Source organism: Otolemur garnettii, unplaced genomic scaffold, assembly GCF_000181295.1.
Source record: "Otolemur garnettii isolate 467f Iridium unplaced genomic scaffold, OtoGar3 scaffold00154, whole genome shotgun sequence".
Taxonomy (NCBI): Eukaryota; Metazoa; Chordata; class Mammalia; order Primates; family Galagidae; genus Otolemur; species Otolemur garnettii.
In genome coordinates this window covers 3,974,667-3,985,243 of record NW_003852549.1, presented here as the reverse complement: position 1 = coordinate 3,985,243, position 10,577 = coordinate 3,974,667, and positions in this window count along the sequence as shown.

The window sequence follows — 10,577 nt, the reverse complement described above, 5'->3', positions numbered from 1 at the left end:
CATGGAAGAAGCCCAAGTGCCCATCGATCCACGAATGGATCAACAAACTGTGGTATATGTACACCATGGAATACTATGCAGCCTTAAAGAAAGATGGGGACTTTACATCCTTCATGTTCACATGGATGGAGCTGGAAAATGTTCTTCTGAGCAAAGTATACAAGAATGGAAGAAAAAGTATCCAATGTACCCACCCCTATTATGAAATTAATTTATACCTTTTATATGAAAGCTATAATCTAATAATAGCCTAAGAATACGGGGAGGGGGAGGAAGAGGGGAGGGAGGAATGGGTGGAAGGAGGAGGATTGGAGGGATCACTTCTGAGGTTTATCTTGCATGGGTACAAGTGAGTCTTTCTAAGAGTAGAATGTGAACGTTTTAAAACAATAACTAAGAAAATGAATGAAGGTTATGTTAACCAGTTTGATAGAAGTGTTTTGAATTGTATGTGAAAACCCCACACTGTACCCTGGAAGTGCATTAATGTACATAGTTACCATTCAATTAAAAAAAAAAAGAAAAAAAGAAAAAAAAAGTGACTGGAGGGGGTCTGGCTTGTGGGAGGAGCTCAGTGAAACCATCTTCTTTCTGATTTAGGCCAACATAGTAAGACCTATTGATTGCCTTTCTGAGCCTCAGGTTTCTCATGCAAAATGAAATTCATAGGAAATTCAAAATACACACACACACACACGCACAAAATTTCAATATTCAACATAATGCAAATCTGTAATAATAAGAAATAAAATAAATAGAAAATAATTTATGATGCAAATAATTGCATATGTTCAATACATAAATATACAACTATACTAAAGTGGCCAGATACTAGCACCTGCTTATAATGAATAAATCTGGTTTCCAGAGACTTTAAAAAAATTCTCATTTTGGACTAAGGGCTTCCTAAAATTTTTTTTAAGTTAAAGTGGAATGACTCTAAGTGGACAGAGTGGAAAGGGCAGACTGAGGAGGATGTTTTTATATTAGTGACTCTCATACCACAGGTGTCAATACCACATGGCTTGATGACACAATTTTCCAAACTAATTTCCAAAATGGCAGACAATTCTTGGTAATGTACAAAGCAAAACATCACAAAACTGTCTTTGGATTTTCATTGTATTTGCATTCCTAGAAAATTCAGCATGTACTCAAGTATTGGTAGAGCACATATATGTATCTATACGTAGAATGGAGTTAGGCTCTAGGCTCAGTCAAGCACAGATAGGTTTTTCAGGCATATAAATGTCCAGTGGAATATTAGAAAGTCATACAGGATGTAGCATAGCTGTTTGTGGTGTGGGGTCGCCCTTCACCTTGCAGGCTGCCTCACACACCTGGCCTTCACTCATTAGCACAACAGTTCTCAACCAGTGGGTTGTGACCCATTTGGGGGTCTCCTGCATATCAGATATTTACATTATGATTCATAACAGTAGAAGAATTACAGTTATGAAGTAGCAATGAAAATAATTTTATGGTTGGGGGTCACCACAACATGAGGAACTGTATTAAAGGGTCTCAGCATTAGGAAGGTTGAGAACTACTGCATTAGAGGGTAGTGGAGCCTGCTCCATCACTGACACACACAAAAGTAACCCCCCACAGACAAATTCTACAGTATTAAGTGTTTTCTAAGGAAGTGGCTGAGCTGTGATGCATTGTACAGCAATGAAACACTCTGTCTAAATATTCCTTTTCTACAGAGAAAAGTGTATTTATCCTGAATTGTTTAAGGCTAATTATTGTAAAGTGAATGAATTTTCTGTAATTAAAGATTTGTAGCTTTAAGGGGAAGGTCACTAAGGGGAAGGTCACCATTCAATTACAAAGGAATTAAATGTTCAATGAATATAAAAATGTAAGCAATTTTATAATCATTGGGATTTGGGTTGTGTTTTCTGGAATGTTACTTGTCTTTTATGTCACTTTTCTTGATCTTCACCCATTGTTCCTTCTGACCTTAGTAAAATTCTCCTCGCTTAAGAGGTCTCCTGTTTCTGTACTTTCAACATTGAGAAATACGTTAGGATTGGGTGGTGATCATTGGCTGTTTGACCCCACTGCTGTACCATGAACCCTCTTTTGATTGCATGATTTAAAAAAAAAAAAATTTTTTTTTGAAGTTTTTGGCCAGGGCTGGGTTTGAACCCGCCACCTCCGGCATATGGGGCTGGCACCCTACTCCTTTGAGCCACAGGCGCTGCCAATTTTTGGTTTTTCTTAAATTGAAAAAAAAATTTTTTTTTTTTTTTTGTCTGTTGACTTTTAAATTCCATGATTTAGTTTTTGTATTACAGAGCTAAGGTCTTTTTAAAGTTGGTTTCCACTTTTAATGAGAACTTTTTATCAAATTTATTTTTACCTGCCTTAAAATCAGAGGTCATATGGCATTTATCTCATTTTTTCCAATTCCTCCCCAGTAATCAGCTTCTAGCAAGTTCTCAATAAACCTTTGTTAAATGCATGAATGAATAGTACTTGATGTGCTACAGCCCCTGAATCTCATAAAGATAGACTTGAGGACTGTAAAATAAATGGATCTTCTAATTCATAATTTTTTATTATTTGAAATTCTGTGGGACTGAGTCTATTTAAAAGGAACATAAATGCTGAGAGAGAAGGGTAAAGGTGAGTTGCTGTTTATGGGTATAGAATTTCAGATTTACAAGATGAAAAAGTTCTGAGGACCTGTTTCAGAACAGCGTGAGTATACTTAACATGACACTGAACTGGACACTTAACATTTAGTACTATGGTCAATTGATGTTGTATTTTTTACATAGTAAGAAAAGATGGCAGCCCCCCCCCCCAAAAAAAAAGCATAAATTGACTTTCCTTTCTGTCATTGTAGCAGCATTTTATCAGTCTCCCTGGCAGGAAATCACATGTCATATAGACCAGTCATCACGTTTTGGCTTACAAAGTCTCTCAGATCTGTCTCTTTCCCTCCACTTTTACCCAAACAGTTGTCTTAAGATATAATGCTCAAATTGTAGTGAAAACTCTGGAGTTCTTATTTTTCATCTCTTTTCTTCCAACACTACTTTCACCATACTGAGGAGGTTGTGCACAGGGAATGGTCACGACCCATCTCTCTTACCTGGAGTCAAGTCCAACTTGTCTGGACTCACATCTCCCCAGATTTTCCCAAAGTCAGGTAGCATACCTGACCTTCATTTTTACCATCCCTCCTTAGAACAACCTTAAAAGAACTTCTTGGGTGAAGACAAGACAAATGGCCAGCAAACATGTGAAAAAATGCCATTGTACCTAGTCATCAGAGAAATGCAAATCAAAATTACCCTGAGATATCACCTAATCCCAGTTGAGATAAGCTCACATCACAAAATCCCAAAGCTGCAGATGCTGACGTGGATGTGGAGAGAAGGGGATGCTTCTGCACTGCTGGTGGAATTACACATTAATACAGCCTCTATGGAAAGAAGTACAGAGAATCCTCAAAGAACTAAAAATAGACCTTCCAGGGCAGTGCCTATGGCTCAAGGAGTAGGGTGCCAGCTCCATATACTGGAGGTGGTAGGTTCAAACCTGACCCCGCCCCCCCCCAAAATAGACCTTCCATTTGATCCCACAATCCCATTACTAGGTTTCTATCCAGAAGGAAAATAAAATCATTTTATCATAAGGACATTTGCACTAGAATGTTTATTTGCAGCGCAATTCACAGTCACCAAGATGTGCAATCAACCCAGGAATGGATTAATAAACTGTGGAGCACTTTTGAGCCATAAAATAAGATGGAGACTTTACATCTTTTGTATTCACCTGGATGGAGCTGAAGAACATTCTCCTTAGTAAAGTATCAGAAGAATGGAAAAGCAAGCATCCAATGTACTCAATACTAATTATGGAATCAATAGATAAACAACTACATGCCCACATGTCAGAAAAACACAATTACATTCAAGTGGGGAGAAGAGAGAAGGCAGGGAAAAGGAGAGGGGAGATCGGAGAGGCTCCAAAGAACACTTTCAGAGGTGGGAGGGGGACTGGTATGCCCTTACCTCATGGGCACAGCGTGAGGGTATACAGACACCCGCTGGGTGAAGGGCTTAACTATAACTTGAACTTTACCCAACAAACACAGACAATGTCACCTAACCATTTGTACCTTCATATCAATCTTAAATAAATAAAAAAAATAGTACAAAAAAGACAGTACATTGTCTTTGCTGGAGAACTGATTAAATCAGAGGGCTGCCACTTACGGCCATGCAGGTTTTGCATCCTGTAACTCCGGAATTGTCACTAAGGGCTCACTAAAAGGCAAGACATTTCTTGGGCAGATGAGTCTTACCATCCACTGTGGGTGGGAAACACAACTGCAATTTTTTTATTTGGGTATCTGCTGTGTGCAGGTATTTGATACAGAGTATGTGCTGTAAAATGTGCTTAGTATGAATGCTACCATTTCCATTTTTTACATGAAGAGAGGGAGGCATAGGAAGTTAAATCACTGATCTAAGGTCACAGATGGGACATGGATTAGTCCTTCTGACACTAAGATGCATGGACAGCTAAACAGAAAGTCACGTTCTTAATAAGACAGACTGATGTATTTATGGTCTTGTGGTCTCAGCTGACTTTCTGGAGTCAAGTTTATAAATTATCCTACTTCTCCTTTTCTTATAGTCAGCAGACCCCACCACTGAATAATATACTTGCATTGTCAAGTACAAGTAAATCTCAGAGATCTTACTTTGGGAAGAACCACACCTGGATATACCAGTATTTTTATACAGTGGTAGTTGTAATACAAATTGTAAGCTCAAAGGAAATTTAAGTGTGAGTTAAAATAATGATTTTTCTTATTTTTTCTATTGTAGTGTGTATCTCTGTCATGGTAGGCCAATATGAACTGTACTGAATTTTATAAACATAGACACATCTTTTCTGTACTTACAGCCATCCTCAGGGTAAAGCCAAACTATTAAAGGAAGATTTTAAAGAAGATTATATTCGTAATTCAAAATCCCCTGTGCCCAGGTTGTATTACTGAGGCTGGAGGGGAATGGAAATAGGGGAACAAAGCATATTTGTTTTAGGATTTTAGAGCTTGAGTTTCCTGAGGCCAAAAAACACTTGCCATTTGTTCTGTCTTCTTAGCAAATCAAGGTACAAGTTCAGATTCTTTTTTCCTTTTTTAATTGCTATTTTGCTTTATTTCCCCCCTTCCTTCCTTCCTCTTTTCTTTTCTCCTTCTTTCTTTCTCTCCTATCCCTCCTCCTTCCCTTCCTTTCCCCCCTCCATTCCTCCTCCTGTTTGTCTATTCTCCCTCTCTGGACTCCAGGTCTAAACACTACTCAGCACACTGCATTCCCCTCCTCCCCTGTGTCTATGGTATCACGGATCTGTCTTGTTTGTGTTGTTTTTCTTACTCATGTTATATTTAACATATACATGTGTCTCCAAAGAATTCTGGTTATAATTCTAGGTATAGGTTCTAGATAAAAGCCCCAAAATGTATTATTTATCATTCATAGTTATATTCATTGTTTTCTTACTCCAGCATTCCTTTTACAAAGCTTATTTATTTATTATTAGATTGAAGATCCCTCGAGGTACAGAATGGTGGGTAAGGAATCTTGGCGTGTTTAATGCTTTTTGTAGTGGTTTCCCCAAATATTGAATTAAACTTTAACAAAAACGACAACAACATTGAAAAGCTGACTATAATCACCAATGATAGACGTTTACAAACCCCAAATATCACTGTCCTTCTGGTGCTGAACACATGCTAATGGGCGGACTGTTCCATTTCAGATGCTTAAGCCCAGTAAATGAGGCTCTGAAGTGAGCTGGGTGGGTTGGGGATGAGCAGAAGTCGCTCTCACCATGACTACTTTAATATTTCAGGCTTTCGGTTTTCAACTGCAAAGCAAACAAGGCTCCCGGTGCTCTGACTTACCCCAGGTTATCTTTACAGATAGAAAGGGTGAAATTTCCAACTAAGCCAAAGGTACCAGTGTCTAATCTGGGCATCTGTGAACTTCTCCTCATTTTGATTTAGTTATAATCACTATGCCTTTGTAATTGCTTTCTGGTGTTGTGACAATTGAAGCCTACGAAAGTGTAACGGTTCGATTGTGTACTGTGGAGGAAACCACTGGGAGGCTGACTTCACAGCCGTTCTCCACCTTCCTCCCCCTTTCTGCCTCCTGCAACACAGAGCCTGGGCCAGATCCTCACTTTCACAGTTGCCTTCGTGGCTGGGGTGGCTGGGGTGGCTGTAGCCAATGAGGTGGTGGCCCTGCTGTCCTTGGGGAAGCCTCTTGTTTTCCCTGATAAAGGGGACAGTTGTGTTGGTGTCAACTTTTTCTTCCTTTTCCATCTTATATGCAGATAAGATGACTAGAGCTTCTATAGCCATTTTGTGACTATTATGATGAAAAGTTGATATGCTGAGGATGTTAGAGACAGTGGGAGGAAAAGGTAGAAGGAGCCCAGGTCCTTGATGGTTTTAGTGAGCAGCAGAACCAGTGTTTTTTGCAACTAATCTTTGGGCTCCTTTGCTATAGGAGAAAAATAGATCTTTATTTGTTTCAGCCTGTTAGTTGAATTTTCTGATATTTGCAACTAAAGTATTCTTTTTTGGTAAATTTAACGTATTTGGGGGGAGAGATGGGATTTCACTATGTTGCCCAGGCTGATCTTAAACTCCTAGCCTCAAGTGGTCCTCCTAGCTTGGCATGTGGAAGTGCTAGGATTATCAGTGTCTGGTTTGAAACTGCTTGACTGATACAGAAACAATAACCAATCAGTGATAAGACGAGAAGGTTTTTGTTTTGTTTTGTGTTTTGATACAAGATCTTCCTCTGTCACCCACGCTGCAGTGCAGTGGTCTCATTACGGCTCACAGCAACCTCAATCTCCTGGCTCGGGTGATCCTATGGAGGCAATTTTTTGTTTTTACTTTTAGCTTGTGTGACTCTGGCAGGACACTGGTCTTTTATTTACTTACTATGGACAGATGTATAAAATAATGAACCAGGCTCAGAATTTGTAAGCTCTGACATTTGTGATACTTGTGGGGGACTTAGTGCATTATTAGTAATTAACGATGCCACCAAGATACACAGGGACAAATGTAGCACCTTTATAGAATATCTTCTTTTTGAAACATTTTATATTAATATGAGGGTTCAAACAATTAGGATACGTTGTTTCGGGTTTGTCAGGTAAGTTGTAGTTGAGGGCTTCTTTCTTTTAAATACTTTCCTCAAGTATCTTTTTTTTTTTTAATAAAGCCTATTCTTCTCTCCCAGTGTTCCCAAGGACACTCTTGCTATAGGAAAGGCACGTTTCTCCCCAAGTTATGCGTATAGGACATGTTAATGGGAAATAGAACACACCCGTCAATCACTGAGTGTTAGTAACTCATACAAACAGCGTGAAATTCTGGGTGATTGAAGTTCACAAACCTACACGTTTTACCCACAACCAATAATACAGTATGTTGTTTCTTTTCTGAATCAGGCATGTGAGCTCTAAGGTGCAATTCTGTGTTCAGCCTGCACAGTTTCTGAAGAATACAGAGGAAATGCCAGGTTAGAAGAAGTCGGAAACTCCCTCTCAGTCTTGCCCCGGTAGGATTATTATCTCTTCTTTTCTTCCTTGGGCTTGGCAGTAATCAGTGCTTGTTTCTCTCCCTCCAAGGAAAACAAGTCACCAAATTCATTTTTATTTCAATGGAGGGAAGAGAACATTGTTCCTTTTGTTTGATGTTCCCTAAGGAGTAACTGAATGTGTTCCACAGAAGGAGCTTAGAAATTAAACAAAATAGAGCTCCAGATCATAACATTGTCTTCTTTTTTTATGTACCTATATTCCGAACAACCACTGACCTAGTTTAGAGATAAAATAATTTCTTCTTAATAAGAATGAAATGTGAATCTACATTCAGGCGAGCCTCCCAGTTCTTTGACCTGTGACTATACAGTTGTTGAGTTAACTTAAAATCTTTGTCAGAACTCCATTGGCCACACACATTTGGATCTGTTATATATTCTGTTACATATTCTGTACGTAGCTCAAATGTGACCTACAAATGCTTAGATGTCATCCTATAATGAGAATTTTGGAGTGGTTTGAATTCATTAAGTGTTTAAATGGTACCATCCTCTAGTTTCTAGAATGTGCCTCCTTTCCTACTGGAACCTTGGTTTAACAGCATCAGGGACGTTTGTGTATGTGCCTGCCTCCTTTTCAAAATCGTAAGTTCCTAGAGGGCATTGGTAGACTTTTTCTGTTCTCCCTTGCGTGGCCTAGTGAAAGATAACTCCTGTGACAGCTGATATGTGCTTGTTAATCGAATTCTGTCAATGCACTTGTAGCTTTGCAGTGTCTTGGTCTTTGAGGTAGGTGACCTCTGAGCCACATACTCAGATGATTCTTAGCTATGCTTCTGAGACTGTCTTGAAGATCAATTTGTTAGTTTCACCAAGCTCTGATTGCTTGGTGTTATATAATTGTGATGCAATTAAACTAAAAATAAGTAGCATATTTAAATAACTCCAAAAGAATTAAGGTGAATAGGTGATTCACACAAATGTCCCTCCTCCTCTTTCCTTGGAGGATAAAATTAAGCATATCATAAGTAAAGGTTGAATCTTCCCAATATTGACTGGCCCTTACTTAAGGCAAGCACACTGACTGGAAATTTGGATTGATATGGGAAATAAAATTAGGGCATTGTTTTTTTCCCTGTTAAAAGTACCTATAAATAACACAGCTTTAAATAGTGAATTTAAAGTCTGACTCATTTTTAAAAATTCAGTTATAATCTCTCAAAAAGAAAACAGTAAGAAACTTCCAAAGTTGGCCTCTTCTGGGGAAGAGAACTCAGAGATGAGGAGCTAAGAATGTCAAGAAGACTTCTAACTGAACTTGCCTTTGTTAGGTGATACATTACCTATTTAGAGATAAATAAAGACATAAACAAATCAATGCAATTTTGAAAAAAAATTGGAGGATTTGCACCACTTGAGTCTAAGGCTTACTAAAGCTGAAGCATTTGAGAAGGGGTGGTACTGGTGTAAGCTAGACGAAGGGACGAGCACAGAATACGTAACAGATCCGAATGTGTGTGGCCAATGGAGTTCTGACAAAGATTTTAAGTTAGCTCAACAACTGTATAGTCACAGGTCAAAGAACTGGGAGGCTCACCTGGCACACACAAAAAATTAACTCGAAATGAAACATAAATGTAAAAGCTAAAACGAAACTTCTAGATGAGAAAATAGGATAAGGCCATTGTGACCTCGGGTAGGCAAAGATTTCTTAGATGGCGCACAAGAACCAAAACCAAAAAATAAAAATGATTCACGAAAGCTTTTCAAAAATTACAATTAAGAGAATGGAAATCAAGCCTCAAATGGGGAGAAAATATATGCAAAAACATATATCTAGTAAAAACTTTGCATCTGATATGTGCTAAATACTTGAGACATTTCACAGAGAAGACACACGAATGGCAGCAGGCGGGTGGAAGGGTGCTCAGGACTACAGAGCAGTCACATGGAGCCGTGAGGGGAAACCGAAATGACTGACGGGACCGCGTGCTGGTCAGGCCTGGAGTGACCCTGACTCTTTGCACTGTCAGCTGGAATGGAAAATGTACTGCACTTTGGACAATAGCTTGGCCATTTCTTATAAAATTAAACACATCACACACCCCAGAAATCCCACTCCTAGGTATTCATGCAAGAGAGATGAAAACATGTTCATACAAAGAAATGTACTTGAATGCTGGCTTAATTTCCTGGAGTTGTTATAATAAACTAGCTGACTTTAAACAATATTCTCTCATAGTTCTAGAGGCAAGAAGGTCAAAATTAAGGTGTCAGGAGGGATATGCTCTCTCTGAAGACTCCAAGGGAGATTCTACTCTGAGACTTCCTCTTAGCTATTGGCGTTGCAGGCAATCCTGGGCCTTCTTCTACTTGTAGAGATTCCAGTCTCTGCTCGTCATCTCAGGGCATCCCCCTGTGTGCCTCTGTGCCTACGTCTCTCCTTGTCTTACAAAGTAAGTCATTTTCTTAGACTATATCATCTTGGATTAGGGCCCACCCTAGTGACGCAATTTTAAGATTGTATCACCAAAGACTCTATTTCCAAATAAGATTAAATTCACAGGGATGAGGGGTTAGGACTTCAATGTATCTTTTGGGGGTGACAATTCAACCCACAAAAAATGACAGCAGCTTTACTAGAAACAGCTGCTTGTGGAAACAACCCAAATACTCATTGCTTGGTGAATTAAATAGAAAATATATACACACACACACATATTTATGTGTATATATACACATATATATGTATATCAGAATATTACTCAGCAATAAAATGAATTATTACATGCTTAACACGGATGAATCTCAGAATCTTCTGCTGAGTGTAAGGAGACTCAAAGGAATGTGCACTGTGTGACTTCATATATGTGAAATCTTGAAATGACTGATCTAAAATGTAAGTCTGTCAGGGCTCGGCGCCTATAGCTCAACCAGCTAAGGCGCCAGCCATGTACACCTAAGGTGGCGGGTTCGAATCCC